This window comes from Arvicanthis niloticus, chromosome 8 (assembly GCF_011762505.2).
Source record: "Arvicanthis niloticus isolate mArvNil1 chromosome 8, mArvNil1.pat.X, whole genome shotgun sequence".
NCBI lineage: Eukaryota > Metazoa > Chordata > Mammalia > Rodentia > Muridae > Arvicanthis > Arvicanthis niloticus.
In genome coordinates, this window is record NC_047665.1 from 50525434 (window position 1) to 50542140 (window position 16707).

The following is a 16707-nucleotide window of genomic DNA, read 5'->3' on the forward strand; positions in this document are numbered from 1 at the left end:
AGTGCTGCAAGTCAATAGCCTATTGTGTATCTTTGTGTTATATACAATACAGCAGAAACATGTTACTGGTGTTTTAATGGATTTTTATGACACATTCTCAGGGATCTAGCTGGGTATCAGAACTTGGCATACATATATTAAGGACTAGAGCTCATATATCCAGGACCTGCATATAAGCCAGGAAGGTGTGTTGTCTACCTGTAAGCCCATCACTCAGGAGGCAGAGACGGGATTCCCAAAACAACATGGATAGCTAGACTAGGTTGGAAATCTCTTTAATAAATGGGATGGAGAGCAATCAAGGAATAAAACCCAGTGTCAGCTTTGGGGTACACGCACAGAGACACACATGCTCAAGTTATCATCACAGGCATCTAGTCACTTCACTGCCCAACATCAGCTTCCCTGGCCAGCAAAGACCATGGCAGCTGAGTCAAGGCAAGCAATGTCAGGCTTCATCTTGGGACTTGAAAGTTTGCTTCTCACTCAAGAGGGCTGAGATCACATTCACAAGCCCAGTGCAGTCTAATGCCTGCTCACACCCACCCAGCATCAGATCTCTCACATAGTACCACAGGTCTCCTGGGCATTACTCAGACAAAAGATAAAAATAGTTAACTCCTCTTTCCAGAAAGGATAGACAACAGAGAGTGGGATTTAAAAAAGGAACCAGAGCTTAGAGGTTCCTCAACAGTCTGTCAACTAAAAGGACAACACCAGAAACAGATTTTAAAAATCCGTTGAAGTGATTTTTTTCACAGCCTTCCCTTTTGTTAACACTTCATGAGGAAATCCTATAGAGCTGATGCCCCCATTAAAAATATGAGAGTTCTACAACAGAACATGGGGTCTTTATTGGTTTCTAGGCTTGCCTCAAAAAAAGGCCTTTTAAAATAATTATCATGGACTTATGGCATGGCCATGGGTGCAACCACGAACCCGTCCCAACTCCTGCCATTAGAGCTTGTAGACAAGTATATAGGATTAAGGATTCACATTGTGATGAAGAGTGATGAAGAAATTGTTGGTACACTTCTAGGATTTGATGACTTTGTCAATATGGTGTCGGAAGATGTTACAGAATTTGAAATTACACCAGAAGGCAGAAGAATTACAAAATTAGATCAAATTCTACTAAATAGAAATAATATAACAATGCTGGTTCCTGGAGGAGAAGAGCCTGAAGTATGAACGGATTCCCTGGACTTATGCTAGATTCTGGCTTTAAACCTTTAACATTTAGATTCTATAAAATGAAGTTTCCGTTAAAAGGAAACTCTTTGAAGATACACATCCATTTTTCTAAGCTAATCATAGTTATTTTGGGAAAAGAATGAGTTTTGTTTTGTCTTGTTTTTTTAAAGACTAAAAAAATAAATATTTTTTTGGTTAAAAATAATTATCATGTACTATTTTATATAATATATGAAATTGATGTTTTGTTAGTCAAAACAGTATTGTCAATTTGATAAGATTCAATTGAGTAAAATCTATTCACATGCTTAGGTGAAACTTTTTTTAGTTTACTTTAGTTTATATCCTGGTCACCCCCTCCCACAATCCCTCCTCCACCACATCCCCCATCTCACCATCCCCCACACCCTTCCTCTTAGAGCAGGTAGTTCCTACATACACACACAGGGTATCCCCATACCCTGGCACTTCAAGAATCTATGAGGCCAGACAAGGCAATCCAGCTAAAAGAACATATTACGCAAACAGGCAACAGCTTTTGGAATAGCCCTTGTTCCAGTTGTTTGGGACCCACAGGAAGGCCAAGCTGCACACCTGATACATATGAGCAGGTAGGCCTAGGTCCAGCCAGTGTTATGTTCTTTGGTTGGTGGTTCAGACTCTGAGAGACCCAAGGATCCAGGTTAGTTGACTCTGTTGGCCTTCCTGTGGAGTTCCTATCCCCTTCAGTGCCTCCAATTCTTCCTCTTATTCTTCCATAAGAGTCCCCAAGCTCCATCCACTGTTTGGGATAGGTGTGCTTAGATGAAACTTAATGCAGTTAAGGTTAGCACAGTAAATATTTAATTCAAAACTGGCAATTTCATATTGAAGCACAAACTCCTCTTTTATTCACTCAGGATTTTTTATATACTCAAGAGGGACATCAATATCATAACAAGGAAAGTGCAGAATGAAATAACCAATACTTCCTACCCCTGTGGATACTTCTAAGAATAAAGCAGGACATAAAAAATTTCTATTCACTATTATATCATAATAAGAATTCTAAAGAACATTTGACATGTTAACTTGGTATCAGTTAAAAAAAATTCTCATTCTAAAAAGAAGTATATTATTAACCTACCAATTTGAGACACTGTAATAGTGAAAACACACAGAAGTGAAGACTACAAGTCCAAGACTGCAATCCCTAAACTGATCACCCACTGCTATGTTAGACATTCACCTTACTAAGCTGCCCCTGTCTTAACTTTATGTCTAAAGAGGCAAGTACTTGGGGTGTAGCTCTGTTGGGCCCAGTTCTTCCTCTCAGTCCCATGCTCCCAGAAGTTAAGACTCTGACTCAAAATACATTTACAAATAACTTGGCCATATAACTAGGTTCTTTCTCTAAGTAGAATCATAACTTAAGATAACCCATTTATTTTAATCTACATTCTGCCATGTGGCCGGTTACCTATGCTCAGGTACCATGTGTTTGTCTCCTCACATCTTTCTGGAAAAATCTTCCAGCACCTGTCTCTATCCCAAAATTCTCTCTGCCTCCTAGATGTCCCACCTTCTATTTCCTGCCTAAGCCATGGACCATTAAGCTTTACAATTGATAGGTGATGCAGCCATACACACAAGATATTCTCTCTACATAGCTCAGTTGGCAAAGTATTTGCCTAGCATGCCAAAAACAAAAACAAAAACAAAAAACAAAACAAACAAAAAAAACCCACAACCCTGCTATCCAATCTCCAGTATCATATCAGTCTTACATGCTGATGTACATTTATAATCTCAATCTCTGCATAGAGTTCAAAATCATTTTCAATCATATATTGAGACAGAGGCCAGCAGCCTCATGACACATGTCTCAAAACAAAACAAACAAGAAAAAGAAAAGAAGAGAAAAACAAAGAAAAAGGTACAGGTGGGAAGGGGGGACTGGAGAGGTGGCTCAGCAGTTAAGAGCACTTGCTGCTCTTATAGAGGACCCAGGTTCAGTTCCCAGCATGACAATCTCTGACTCCAGTTCCAGGGGATCTGACACGCCCCCTTCAGATATCCCTGAGCACTAGGCACATATGGAGGGGGGGGGGGGGGGGGGCTGGGGAGAGAATGAATGAGAATATATATATAAATATAAATAATGTTCAGGCAAATCACTCATATATGAAATGTTTAAATGTTTTTAAACTTAAAAATACATAAAGGGAATAATAATCCCTGACCTTGCCTTCATTGTTGAAGGGCATTTTGAATCAAACTATTAGGGTTATGGAAATCTGAGATAAACAAATACTATAATCTGGTTCAATATTCAATTTTCTACCACATAGCTTTATCATTTACTCACCCTTTTATCCTATATACAACTGTATATACAGTTCCTGCAGGGCAAAGTGGCTCACACCTATAATTCTAGCATGAGATATGCAGAAGAGATAAGACTATCACATATTCAAGGTCATTTTTATCAACATATCTAGTTCAAAGCCAGCCTGAGATACATGAGAACTCATTTCAAAAAAAAAAAAAACTATACTTTAGGAGATGCAAATAAAAAGCTGTTCTTAAAAGATGGTTAAATCTAATGCTAAAATGAACAATGAACACACTCTGAACTGGATTAACATGAAGTATTCCATTTGACAAGCTTTCCAGAACACCTTTGAAGGGTCCAGAAAGCCTGTTGATAGCTTCATTTTCTACACTTCAGTCAGCTCATGAAGACCTATCAGCAGTGTAAGGGGCCTGATAAAGATATGTAAGAACCAGCACTCAAAAGTTTGTACACTGACAGGAAATGGAAGAGTATACACGTGGAGACACAGGAATGAGAACATGTAATTTTATGTACCAGTTTGACTGAGTCATACACAGGATACCCTGATTGCAGATAAAAGCCTGTGAGGATGTTTCTACAAGAGATTATTAGAATACCTCTCCATGAATTATATAAAGCAGATGGCCCACCCACCTTTACCATTGATGGGTACCACCCAATGTGTCTAGAGCCTGAATAAGATAAACAAGGTGGAGGGAGGCTGGAGCAGTTCTGTGCCTGACTTCTGGACTGCAGTGCCTGCCTTCTCCAGCCCTCAAAGGTAGTGGTATTACTATGTGTTAGGACCTCAAAGCCAACCTAGCATGTATACTATGGGCTCTGGGACTCTCAAGGCTTTCAAAACCACACTGTCCCCTTAGTCTGTACATCATGGAGCTTTTAACTTCCATCATTGTTTGAGCCAGTTCTTTCCAATAAAACTCACTCTAGACATACATATATGCATCTTACTGGTTCTGCTTCCCTGGAGAATTTGACTACCACAGCACTCAAGTTATTTTATACATATGAATGATTTCATAAAAGAAATTTCACTTTACAAGTACCCTCTGAGCTTCCCTCTAGTCTCTAGACTTGGTGCCCTCAGTCACAATTCCAAGTGCAATTGAAAGATGTCTAATAAATTGGAATTGATCACTGGAATGTTTGTGCAGAGGAGTCTGAGAGCTCAAGTGAGAATATCCACCCCCAAAATGGCATATTTGTCAAAAACACTAAATATTTTTACTAAACCAAGTCATCTGGCAGCTTATCACAAAAACACAATTTATATCAACTTGTTCTTAATACATGATTTGTTCATAATGCATGATGAATCAAAACTTGGTCTATTAATAATTATGTAAGTCTTTAAATGTCCTTGAACTATTTCTGTCTTTTCATATTTTTAGAGCAAATAGGCCTAGGGTTAGAAGAGTATAAATAGTATTACTGACAACAGCTGGATGATATGAAGACAGACTTATACCCATAAGGTACTGATGACCCCAATTGCTTCCCTTTCTCTATAAAGATATGAAAGGGCAGAGTACTCTCCCTGGACTTCCAATGGCGAACCATGTCTAATGTTTCTGAGGTTCATTCTCCTGTCCCTGAACCCCTTCACCACACAGCCCCTGCTACCACATTCTCCACATACTTCTGACAGTACTCAACCCATTTAGCATGAATACATGTTTATTTTTACACGGATACTTCAGGTTCTGGAAAAGCTGTTGGAACCTAGAGTTGGGTCTAGACCCCACACCACTCATAGACTAAAAGCAGGATCACACCACAGAGCCAATTCATGAGAAATTCTTTACTAAGGTCTCCAGACAACGCCCCCACCCTCCCCCCCCCCAAAAAAAACCAACAACAACACAAACCCAACGATGCCAAGTAGAAACAATTTAGGAGTACAATTCATTTATTAAAGAGGAGAATATTATCAAATCAACATTCACTTGTAGGGATCCATGCTAAAGCCACTATGTGCCCACGAAAGAATCCATGCTTATACCTCATAGGTGGCTACAGACACACTTTGCTAGTGTAAAGCACTCTCAAATGAAGAAAATACCTCAGTATGGATTTTCTTTCTTGGTCCAAATGGCCACTTCCATAAAACATTATGTCTGGCAGATACAAATTTCCTGTGAGAATTTAATCATAATACTCAAGTCTATCAATGAAACATCCCTTCCAAGAAGATCTTTTTTCCCCCTCATACACAGCACCCCACAGCTCTGTACCCATTCATTACATACAAATCCCTTGATAAGTAAGCCATCCCTCAAATCCAGAGCAAATGTAAGCATTTATAAGACCATCTATACTATGATTAGTTTTTTGTTTGAGTTTGTTTTTTGTTTTAATTCTTTAAATTGGAAGACCTGTCTTGGAGGTTACCAGCAATCACAGCTTGGAAAGCAAACTCATAGCAAGGAATTTTTCCTCCAGGCTTTGGCTTTTCCAGGCAGCCAGCTGAGGGAGGTGGGGGCAGGGGAGACAAATCACAACTTACTAAGGAGAGATTTTATTGGAAAGCTTTGTGGAGCAGTAGGAAAGACTGTCACTACCCAACTGCAATATTTCAGTGGTTTAAGCAAGAGGCTTTTCTTTCATGGGGAGGGGTAAACAAGTCGAGAAGGAACCACACCATGGGGTGACAAGGTAGCTGACCAGGTAGTAGATCACAGGGAGGCCCATATGGCTGCCAAGGGGAAGGATGGGAAATGAAGCTCAAGTCAAATGTTCAGGGGGTCTGAGCTAAAGACAGAGTACAACGAGGTATGATTGGCCAGAATTTCTTCTGGTTGATGAGTGGGAACAAGCTCCACAACTCATCATTTGTAGTACAGAGGATGGATCTAGCTTTGGTCTAGGTAAAACCAGTCATTCACAAATCTTAAGACATTTGAAAGTATTTCTTAGCAGGAAGAAAAAAAATGGTAAAGGTTTTATGTATTTATTTAGCTAGAAATAGGGACTTCTCTGAGGCACAAGTTAGCTTTAATTCAAGATCCTCCAGCTTCTGGCATGCTGAGATGACAAGTACACATTGCCTCACCTTGGCATGGTAGAGGACTTCACCTACCCATGTGTGCAGAATCAAGGAGTTTGGGGGAAGTTCAACATGGTCAGATGCTAAGTGGTATGAGGCTCATTCCTACCACCCACCTCATCTAACAAGCCTTTGTACTAAGTCTTTCCTGAAAATATTTCTAAAGATCTTTCTGCTTCCTACACCAAGCCCTAATTCATTCAAGGTTCTTTATCTTGCTTTTGTGATAAGCAGGAACAATAAGGCTCTATAGTAATAAATCACAAATGGCCCCTTTATTTACAGTAATAAATCACAGCACTCATAGGCTATGAGCACCCCACTATTTGTGTTGAAGGAGTCCCCAGTATGACAGTGTGAAGAAGTAGGAATTTTAGAGGCTCTACCCTTAATGCATGGACGTCATGCCCTTGTAGAGGAAGCTTGAGGGACCAACTCCATTTTGTTGTTCTGCCACATGAAGATACAAGTTATATATGAGCACCAGACAATATCCTCACCAGACAATAAATCTGTTCTTCCATGTTATACTTTCCTTGTACTCTAACATTATAAGCAGTAAATTTCTATTGTTTATAAGCTGCCCAGTCTAAGGTATTCTGTTATAGCAACCTGAATATATTCAGAAAGTAACATTACATCATTATTATGTTTAAGTGAATCAAAGCTTTGTGAGGAAGCACTGCAAAGTAGCAAATGGAATTCATTAGTAGATATATAAAAAAAAAAAAAAAGAGGGTTAAGGATAATTGTACCTACAATAAGAGCACTGATCTATGTTTGCAAGAAGATAGGCCAACCAAAGCAGAAAACTACATTTGGGACTGGATGGCATCATACCATACCCTTGTTCTTCACAGCCTCATTTCCTGTGATGACAATAGTGTTACAAGTGGTCATTATTGAGGCCACAGCAGGAGGTGATGCTTAGTGTTCAGACAACTGTCAATTCATAGTAACTAGACCAACACAACCTGCACTCTACAAAAACAAAATAAAACCAGCCCCAAGAATCATACCACCAGTTTGCTGTATTCTCACATTTAGGTTCTGGTATGTCAACATGAAGTCTATGTGGCTTTATTATGAAGCATGTATATGCAATGTACGTGCAATGTACGTGCAATGTACGTGCTATGTACGTGCTATGTACGTGCTATGTACGTGCTATGTACGTGCTATGTACGTGCTATGTACGTGCTATGTACGTGCTATGTACGTGCTATGTACGTGCTATGTACATGCTGTTATGTACATGCTGTTATGTACATGCTGTTATGTACATGCTGTTATGTACATGCTGTTGTTATGTACATGCTGTTGTTATGTACATGCTGTTGTTATGTACATGATGTTATGTACATGATGTTATGTATATGATGTTATGTATATGTTATGTATATGTTATGTATATGATCTCACATATATAATATATATATAATAGGAAAACAAAGAAAAGTATGCCAGTGTGCCTCATAATTAACACTATCTCAACTTCTACTTCTGAAATTCTTATATTTTTCAATCCAACACAAAGTACATATAAAAATAGTGTCTCACCAGTAAGCTCCTCACTAGTATTTTAGATAGAAAGTTATTTTAGCAAGACCACAATGCAAGTAAAAAACTTTTTAAAACATTAAAATGACAGGCTCATAGAAAACACACTATTCCTATCCCATTTTCCTTGTTACCATAGTTTAAATATCTGTTTCCTAGAAAATATCTCTTTATAATTTAGGGCACAAACGAGGCTGATACAACAGTTATTTCTGAAAGACACACCAGGGAATGAGAACAGTGTATTATTGCTTATTACTACCATAACAAATTATCACAAAGGTGACTGCTTTAATTAATATAAATCTATTTATTCTCTTACTTCTGGATTTGAAAGGTATCAGCCTGCTGATGCTGGCAGAGCAGGTTCCTTCCCAATGGTTCCCAGGAGCAATCAGTTCTCTTGCCCTCTATAGCCCACCAGGATTCCTTGGCTCATGTCCTTGCCCCACTCCCATTTCTGCTTCTGTCTCCACATCCTGTAACTCTATCTGTCCTCCTCTGTCACTATTCTAGGGCTGTCTCCAGGTTCATCTCCCACCCAAGATCCTTAACAGTTGCATCTGAAGTGTCCCTTTCCCACATAACATGTTCATGGCATCGGTGACTAAAACATGAACATCACTGGAAATCATTCTATTACAAATGGTAATAAACTTTATGTAAAGTGTCTATAATGGGTTTTTTTCCTTTAAAGAGACCTAAGTATTTGACTGCTAGCAGAATCAAAGATGCCAAGCAGTACATTTTCTTTTTAAATCTAGCCAAACAAGTACTCAGTACCTAACCATACTCAGAGTAGAATTCAGTGTTATGGAGTAGATACTTAACATTTAAAATCCAATAAAAGAACTTTAAACTTTGCTCTTTTAAATAAATTGTATGTCACTACAACAAAGTAGTCTTTGATTAAATATTTATAGCTTGAGGTTTTCTAACCATCAAAAGATTTCTCTTATTACATAAATTACCTTTCCCCACGAAGCACACTTCAATTCTATTGTTTTAAAGAACTAAAAGGTACAAAGGAAAAGACAAGAAATATTTGTGGGATTTGCCTATGACCATGACTTTTGCCTGGCTGGCCAAGGAACCACACAAGATGGAGCTCAAATGCAGTGGGTTTCTCTATTGAGCTGTTCATTTGAAGCTTTATACAACAGGGTCTTAAAAACAAACAGAACCAACCAAACCAAAAACAAAACAAACCAAAAAACCAAGTTTCTGAAAAATCTACAATCTATGGGTAAATCAAAATCCATAAACATTGAAGCTAAGACAGCATGATAGATTTCAACATCTAATGAGGTCCCTTCACCTAACTTTGTTCGCAGAAAAGAGAATTATCCACACAGGAGAGACCAGAGAGCTGGTTCCTAGCTGTACTGTTCACTGATGTAGCTGTAACTCTGTCTGTAGAACAGAGTCTGGCGTTCAGAATCCCAGCTACTTTAGTCATCAGACCTCAGAATATGTGAAACCTGATGATATTTTCCTCTAAGAATGGGAGCTCGAGTACCTCAACTATGATTTTATTTTAAATGCACTGGCCTATATTAATGATACAGAAAGTAATGGGTTTATCGTGACATTTTCATCCATCATCAATCTCACCACATCCCAACCCCATCTTCTTATCCCTCCTGCCGACGAATCAATCTCTACAATTATCTCAACTACTGGGATTGGAGTAAATGTTTAGGAATCTAAGCTGTAGATTTGGGAATACATTGAAACATTATTCAAAATGTCTTTCAAGATTCCCTGGTGAAATCTAATAAAAATCTAAAACCTAAATTCCTTAGCAAAAAGTAAACACAAATAAACATGTATAAGCTCAGCCGATGCATTGCCATTGGCATTATCCAAACATACATTATTAATATAAATGGATCTTCAAGTAAATCCCAGCTCAACCTTGAATCTATGACATCTCAGTGAGAAGTTGGGTGTCAAACTAGACCTCTAACCTCAAAGCACATATTTCTCAATCACAAATGTGCTTTATCTAGTTGTCCATCCCTGACCTGAGCAATGATCTCCCTCAAGGCCACTTGCAGATCATTCACCCAGCCACAAAAACAATAAAGGTACTATCTAAGGAACACTGTCATGCTAGAGCACCTTAGAATTCAACTTAAGACTAATAGGTTAATGAACAAAGAAATGTTCTATCAAAACAACACAGACACACACACACACACACACACACAGGAAATAGAAGCAGAAGGGTCAGAATTTCAAGGCCATCTTCAATTACATAACAAGATAACAAGTTCAAAGCCAGCTTCAGATAAAGAAAGCTTCCCCTTTTCCCCATTATAACCTACCTTATAGAGAGACTCAAGACAAACAAAAAATACCAATGACTATTTCAAATCTATCCTCTCTCCCGTAAGAAGACAGCATTACTGTAAACTAATCTCTCAGTCTATATCAAGGACTCGTGTCTACATAACTTCTATCCCACTTCCATTCTGGACAGAAGTTCAAACCTGTAGCTCTGCTTGCATCTAAGAATGAAAGGTTCCTAGAGTGACTACTTACAGCCTGCTTTTGCTTAGTATTCCATATTAGGAAGCAACAAAACATGCTGAATGAGCATGGATAAGCCAACCCTGTCCTCTTTACACTGCTTTCTTCAAAATAAAGCCTAGAGGACATGGATAGACACACCAGGACACCATGCTATGTTGGCCCTACAGAGTGCCTCAGCATTGAGGATTAGCCACAGTGTAGAATAGCACTCCTTGGATAACAAGCTCCCTAAGGAAACCTTCTACGACCCCGGCATGCTCCCTCCCTCCTTGACTCTGAAAGGACAACAGGAGACCAGCTGGAGTCTCTATTGTTCAGCACAAGGAATACTGCCAACCACTATAATTATCTTCTGTATGATTAAAGAAAAAAAAAAAACTCACTCCATGCTACCCCCAACCAAAGCTTTAAACTAAAGCTGCTCTGAAAGAACAATTTTTCTGCATCCTCAGAAAGCTAGACCCATCCCAAGATAAAGTAGCACAAATATTTGTGAGGTGGCTAACATTATGGGTAAAGTTTAGCAAAATGTATCATGGACAGGCAACCAAAGACAGAGCACATGAATACAACACACCCCAAGTTTCAATGCTCACACACAAGCCAGGATTACCACACAATTATATCATGATTGTGAACTATTAAATAACACAACTATTTAAAACAGATATGTCTTAAAGGTCCTTCAGTAGGTCCAGTACAGAGTCAGGAAGAAGACAAAAATGCAAAGGGTCCTATTTACCCCTAAATGTGTGTGTTTTGGTCCAAACAAGAAAGCACTTAAGTCTAACATGAAAGTCTGTTCCATTTGTTCCAAAAAGCCAGACCCCAGGAAGACATAGTAAGAATCAAAGTGTATCTTTAGAAAATTCAAATGTATGCCTTTTTAAAAAATAATTCAAATAAATGCATTAACTCATACATGGAATAGTTCACTCTAACCTCTTAGACCCATTCTGCTCTTAGAACGCATTCTAAGATGAAAATATAGGATTCCTGCAATGACAGTAAAAGAGACCAAATGCATTCTAAGAAATGGTTATGCCAAACTCCTTTTGGGTTTTTCAAGTCAGAATCAAATAATTTTCTTACATGTAGGAAGCCGCGGTTAGCGGTGATACATCCACCATTCCAAGATGGCGCGGACATCGTGTCCTCCCACTAGTAAACAACTGACTGCGCAGGTGCAAAAGGCAAAAAGCGCGCCAAAAATCACTGCCCATCCCGGGGCGTATTATGGGTAATGAGTGAACAGCCAATCAGAAGTGAACATGTCACTCTAGGGTGTATTTAAGCTGTGCCTCTTCCTGTCTCTCTGCCTTTCCACTTCTGCTTATACGAATAAAGCCTCGCTGTGGTAACCACCCGAACACTGCCTCTCGTGTCTCTCTTCCACGGGTGAAGGGGACACGGGAGGCGCGCGGAACACTTACATAACCATATACTTTAATATACATAATGTTGTTCACAGAAGTAGACACAGGGGAGAGTCTAGAGATATATACTTGCCTAGCATGCATAAGATCTCCAGTTTGAGCTTTACCCAGAAAGGGAAAAGGGAGGGAGAGTAGGAGAGAGAAGGAAAACAAAGGATGAAAAAGGGAGAGAAAGACAGCCATTAACTCATAAAAAGAACCACAAAGGAAATAAGGGGAAAAAATAACTAGACTCTTAGCATTCTACCAGATCAAAGTCACTTTCACTAAGATATGCACTGACTTCTATTCCACTCCAGCTCCACAGGCTAGGCTTGCCATGGCTAAGGAACACTATTACTGAACCCAAAACCCAAGTCCTCATATGCAGCCCCATATAACATCTTCATTTACTATTAAAATATGCATGAATCAGTAAGTCTGTTATCTCTTTTTGTATCTCCCTCATGACCTGAAAACATTCTAGATAAATCTTCCTTTAACTAACTGCATAGTTTTATAAGAAGACTCTATGTAATAAAGTTTAGCCTATTGAGAGCTCTCTAAAATAAGTATCATGATTCTCATTACAATGATGTAACTAGTACACTAGTCACCCCAGCACAGCTCATTTATTAGTGACTCAATTGTTCCTTTACAATTCCTGACACTCTAAACCAGCCCCCATATTTCATCAACCCAATCTCTGTCATTTCTTTACTATAGTCAATCAGTTTTGTATCACAAAACCAAGAACTGAAACAACATCAAGCTCTCGTGATTCACTGCTCTATATTTAATGCAAAATTGCAGGGGGCAAGGAGACAAATCTGATAGCCAAGCACTTATTTCCACCTAAACTGAAGCCACTGTTAAAGCACTCCTATTTTTATTCCTCTTAGAGGAACTTTCTTAGAATGATCTCTGACAAATAGGACAATTGGGGGAGAAAAGATAAAATCAGGAAGAAACTGATTAAATATTCTTCTCTGTCAAGAACTTTTTTGTTGTAAAATATTAAGACATAAAATTTGATTCATCATCTCATTCACTTGCAACCTAGCAAAGAATATCAAAGCAGACATTAAGGATTAGCATCATACTCCAAAGCGACCTTTCTGATAAACTTAAGATCAAGAGCTACTTCCTTATTGTCCTGTGCATAGTAACATTTCATGGCTACTTTATACAAGAAAAAAAACAAAAAAACTAAGTAGCCCCTTTAACCTTTCAAGTAAAGGCATCTTTTTCCTAAAAAGATTGATTTAATTCAGAAACAAAATCAGCCAATTTACCTTTGAAATGGGACTCTTTTCCAAAAAAAAAGGGGGGGTGGGGGGTTCTCTTCTGAATACTTTATTGAATATTTAACAGTAAATATAGTTTGTGTTCATTTAACAAGCTCAGATAACAAGCCATGTCAAAACTTTTGATAAAATCACAGCCAAACCAGGATGAATCCACAATAAGGGAAGAACTACATATAGCTTCTGGTATATTGGGAAATACGTCATCTCGTCTTGGGATAACCGGGTTACTAGATGAATTAGCCATAAATCTAACTGTCCATGTTTCAGTTCCTTCCTGTTACATACAGAGGGACTTGACATTACATTCTCAAAACAGATTAGAGTTAGTATTGGAGTGGCCATAGTCCAGTGAAAAGGCTAACTAAAATAAGCATATAATAAGAAAGGCCTCTACACTGACAAAAGTCTTCCTTTGGTTCAACAAGCGTCAAGTCATCCTGAGGGTGTTTCAGGGTTACACACTTCTCACATCTCACACACCCCATCATCTGCCTCTCATATACATCCCTCATTTTTTTCAAGGCCTGATCACTTATTTGTTACTCATAGTAATTTATTGGGCTTAGGAGTAGAGGTTTTTAGCAGAGTTAGCTATGTCTCTTGGCAATCAGTTCCTTTAGTTTAGCATTAGCTTCATTCATTCTCTTGGCCAAGTGTTTAGCATATTCTACAACCTCCTGTGCTGTCTGTGTTGTAGGACTCATGGAGTAACAAGATGCTTAATCTTGCATGCTTTGGTCCTGTACTTTTTAATCTTCCTTATTAAGGGCTTTCTGACAATATACTGGCAAAAAACATCTAGTTTGAAGAGACTGAAAATTTTTAAGGTTCTGCTAGCTTTTTTGGGCCCCAACCACCAAGGCACAATAGTATGGGTCAGTCCAGAATCATCTCTCCCCCACCTCTCTTTATTACAGCATCCAAGTTGAAAGCACTTGTATCCACATCCGCAATGCATCTGTGAACAGACTTGCACTTCTTCCTCTCTCCAGTGTCCCTCTTCTATGACAAGAATGTTCCTTATTCAACAGCAAGTACCTTCTGCCATGGATCAATCCCTTGCATAATGGAAAAATCTTGTTTGTTGTTCCCACCACTGACTCAGACCACATAACCCTTCCACTTTTTACCCAGAACATCAGCAACTACTTCTGTATCCATGTGCTTCTCATGGATAATACAAAAGCTCCATCATCTACTTCAAAGAGTTTCTGAGAGCCAATGGCTGGAAAGGAAATAGGGGATACTCAACCTCATCTTGACACAGCCAAGCACCTAAGAGGTGCCATGAAAAAGAACCCTCACAATCTTAAAGAGACATGTCTAGAATATCTTCTCTACCAAAAGCCCTCTTTTGTCTGCACTTTTGAACATTTTCCAAAGAAACTTTTCTAGAATAAGGTTTTTCAGGAGAAAAGTGCAGCATGTATTTTACTTACTCTGGACAATATCATATGCTTTGGGTTAAAAAATAAATGAGAGGCACAAGAACCTCAAAATGCTATGAGAGCAAATTATAATGTCTGAATCATAAATTGTCAAGAGTTCAAATGGAACTATAGTCACAAAAATTGTATAAGGATAGATACTATTCAGAATACATCAAAAATAAAAGTTATTAGTGGTTAAGAGCACTCTGCTCTTGCAGAGGACCCGATTCAGTTGCCAGTACCACAAGGTGCTTACAACCATCCCCAAACTACAGTTCTGGGGGATTCAACACCCTCTTCTAGCTTCCATAGGCAAGAGGCATATGTATGGTACACAAACATACATACATGCATATATATATATATATATATATATATATATATATATATATATATATATATATTTGAGAAAAACAAAGATCTTGCTTCCTTAGCTTTGAAGATATAGCAGAAAGGGACACACAGCTGTACAATACTCACACCATCTCTGGACAAGGAATAGCTAAGCTCACTGACAGACCTACTAGACAACCAGTGACAAATTCACTTACTGAACAAGAGGAATCATAGACTGTCTCCATTCAAAGATTCTATCAATTCTCCAGCAATGCTGTAACCTGCTCCCCAGTCCAAGGCCAAACAAAGTAGAGAGAGAAGTATGCTCACCTGCACTTCCAACTCACAGGGAAAAGCCAAGTTAAAGTACCACCTGACAGAAATGGATGCTCTCATTCCCAGAACAATGTGGGCTTCCTGGCACAGAACAAGTACTAGAAGGGATGGCCTCTACATCCCTGTGAACATCTACAACCACCCTCACAACCCCAGTGTCAGAGCCCCAAGAGCTTGAACATAACCAAGAGTGTGACCTTCCCTCAGCCTCAGTTTCCACACCTATAAAATATCAGCCCAAATAGACAATAACATGGTGTGATTTTCTATAAATAAGAAGCACATTCTGGCATGTGAGTTGAGACTCTGATGCCTGGAATGTGCAGCCAGACCCGAGAAGATCTGCAGCAGCTGAGGGAACATGAGCCAGCAAAGGAATCTGATTTGGAGCCAATTCAAGGCGCCTAAAATTGGTTCCACTGGTTTTATATTCTTGGCAATGCCTGACCAGGCAAACAACTGCAATAGTTTCCACCTAGGATATCTCAGATTCCTTACCTCTTTTCATAATTATCGCTGTTTCTAATTCATGATAATTAGGATGGGGACTTAACAGGAGGTAATTAGAGCAATTGCACAATTTGCTACTATATTACATTGCCATAGTTTCCTAGTAAAAATGGACACTATAGGAAAAACTGCTGCCTGAGAATGGAGGTAAACAGGTTCTTCCCACAACCAAGGAAAAGCAGCTTTTTCACTCAAGTACTACTATAGATCAAGGCCCAGGCCACTAGCATGGTAAAAAAAAAAAAGTATAGCATATAACTTTCTGACCAAATCCCTCTCTAATCTCAAACTGTTACCCAACCTGGCACCTTCCTCCAGCTCAAGATATTCTAATGTTCCCTTTATAACCTTGGGTATATTAGACCAATGACTGAGTTCCTAGTCAGTAATCTAAATCAACTATAACACTTTGCCACTAAGGACCAGAGAACAAACTCGGCAAACATTCAAGAATTTTTCCTTTCAAAAACACCTAAATACTAAATACACAAAGAGACTCTAATCAACAGCCACCTTTGTGTTCATGTGTACATGCCCACATGTTTTATTTTTCATTTTTTAAAATGGGGTCTCTTACTGACATGACCTTCTAATTAGATTAGACTGGCAAGCCAGTGAACTCCAAGAATCTGTTTCTGCCTCTCCAGCACTAGGATTACAAGCACACACCACCATAGCTGGCCTTTACCTTAAA

The 16707-nt window shown here is 38.8% G+C and overlaps 1 protein-coding gene and 1 pseudogene across 7 annotated transcripts in view; one reads left to right on the plus strand and one right to left on the minus strand.

Annotated features, from left to right (window-relative positions):
- Dip2c (disco interacting protein 2 homolog C) overlaps positions 1-16707 on the minus strand; it is a 395546-nt gene that overhangs the window by 295159 nt on the left and 83680 nt on the right. The gene's annotated exons all lie outside the window — the stretch shown is intronic.
- LOC117714247 (U6 snRNA-associated Sm-like protein LSm5 pseudogene) lies at positions 916-1220 on the plus strand (annotated as a pseudogene).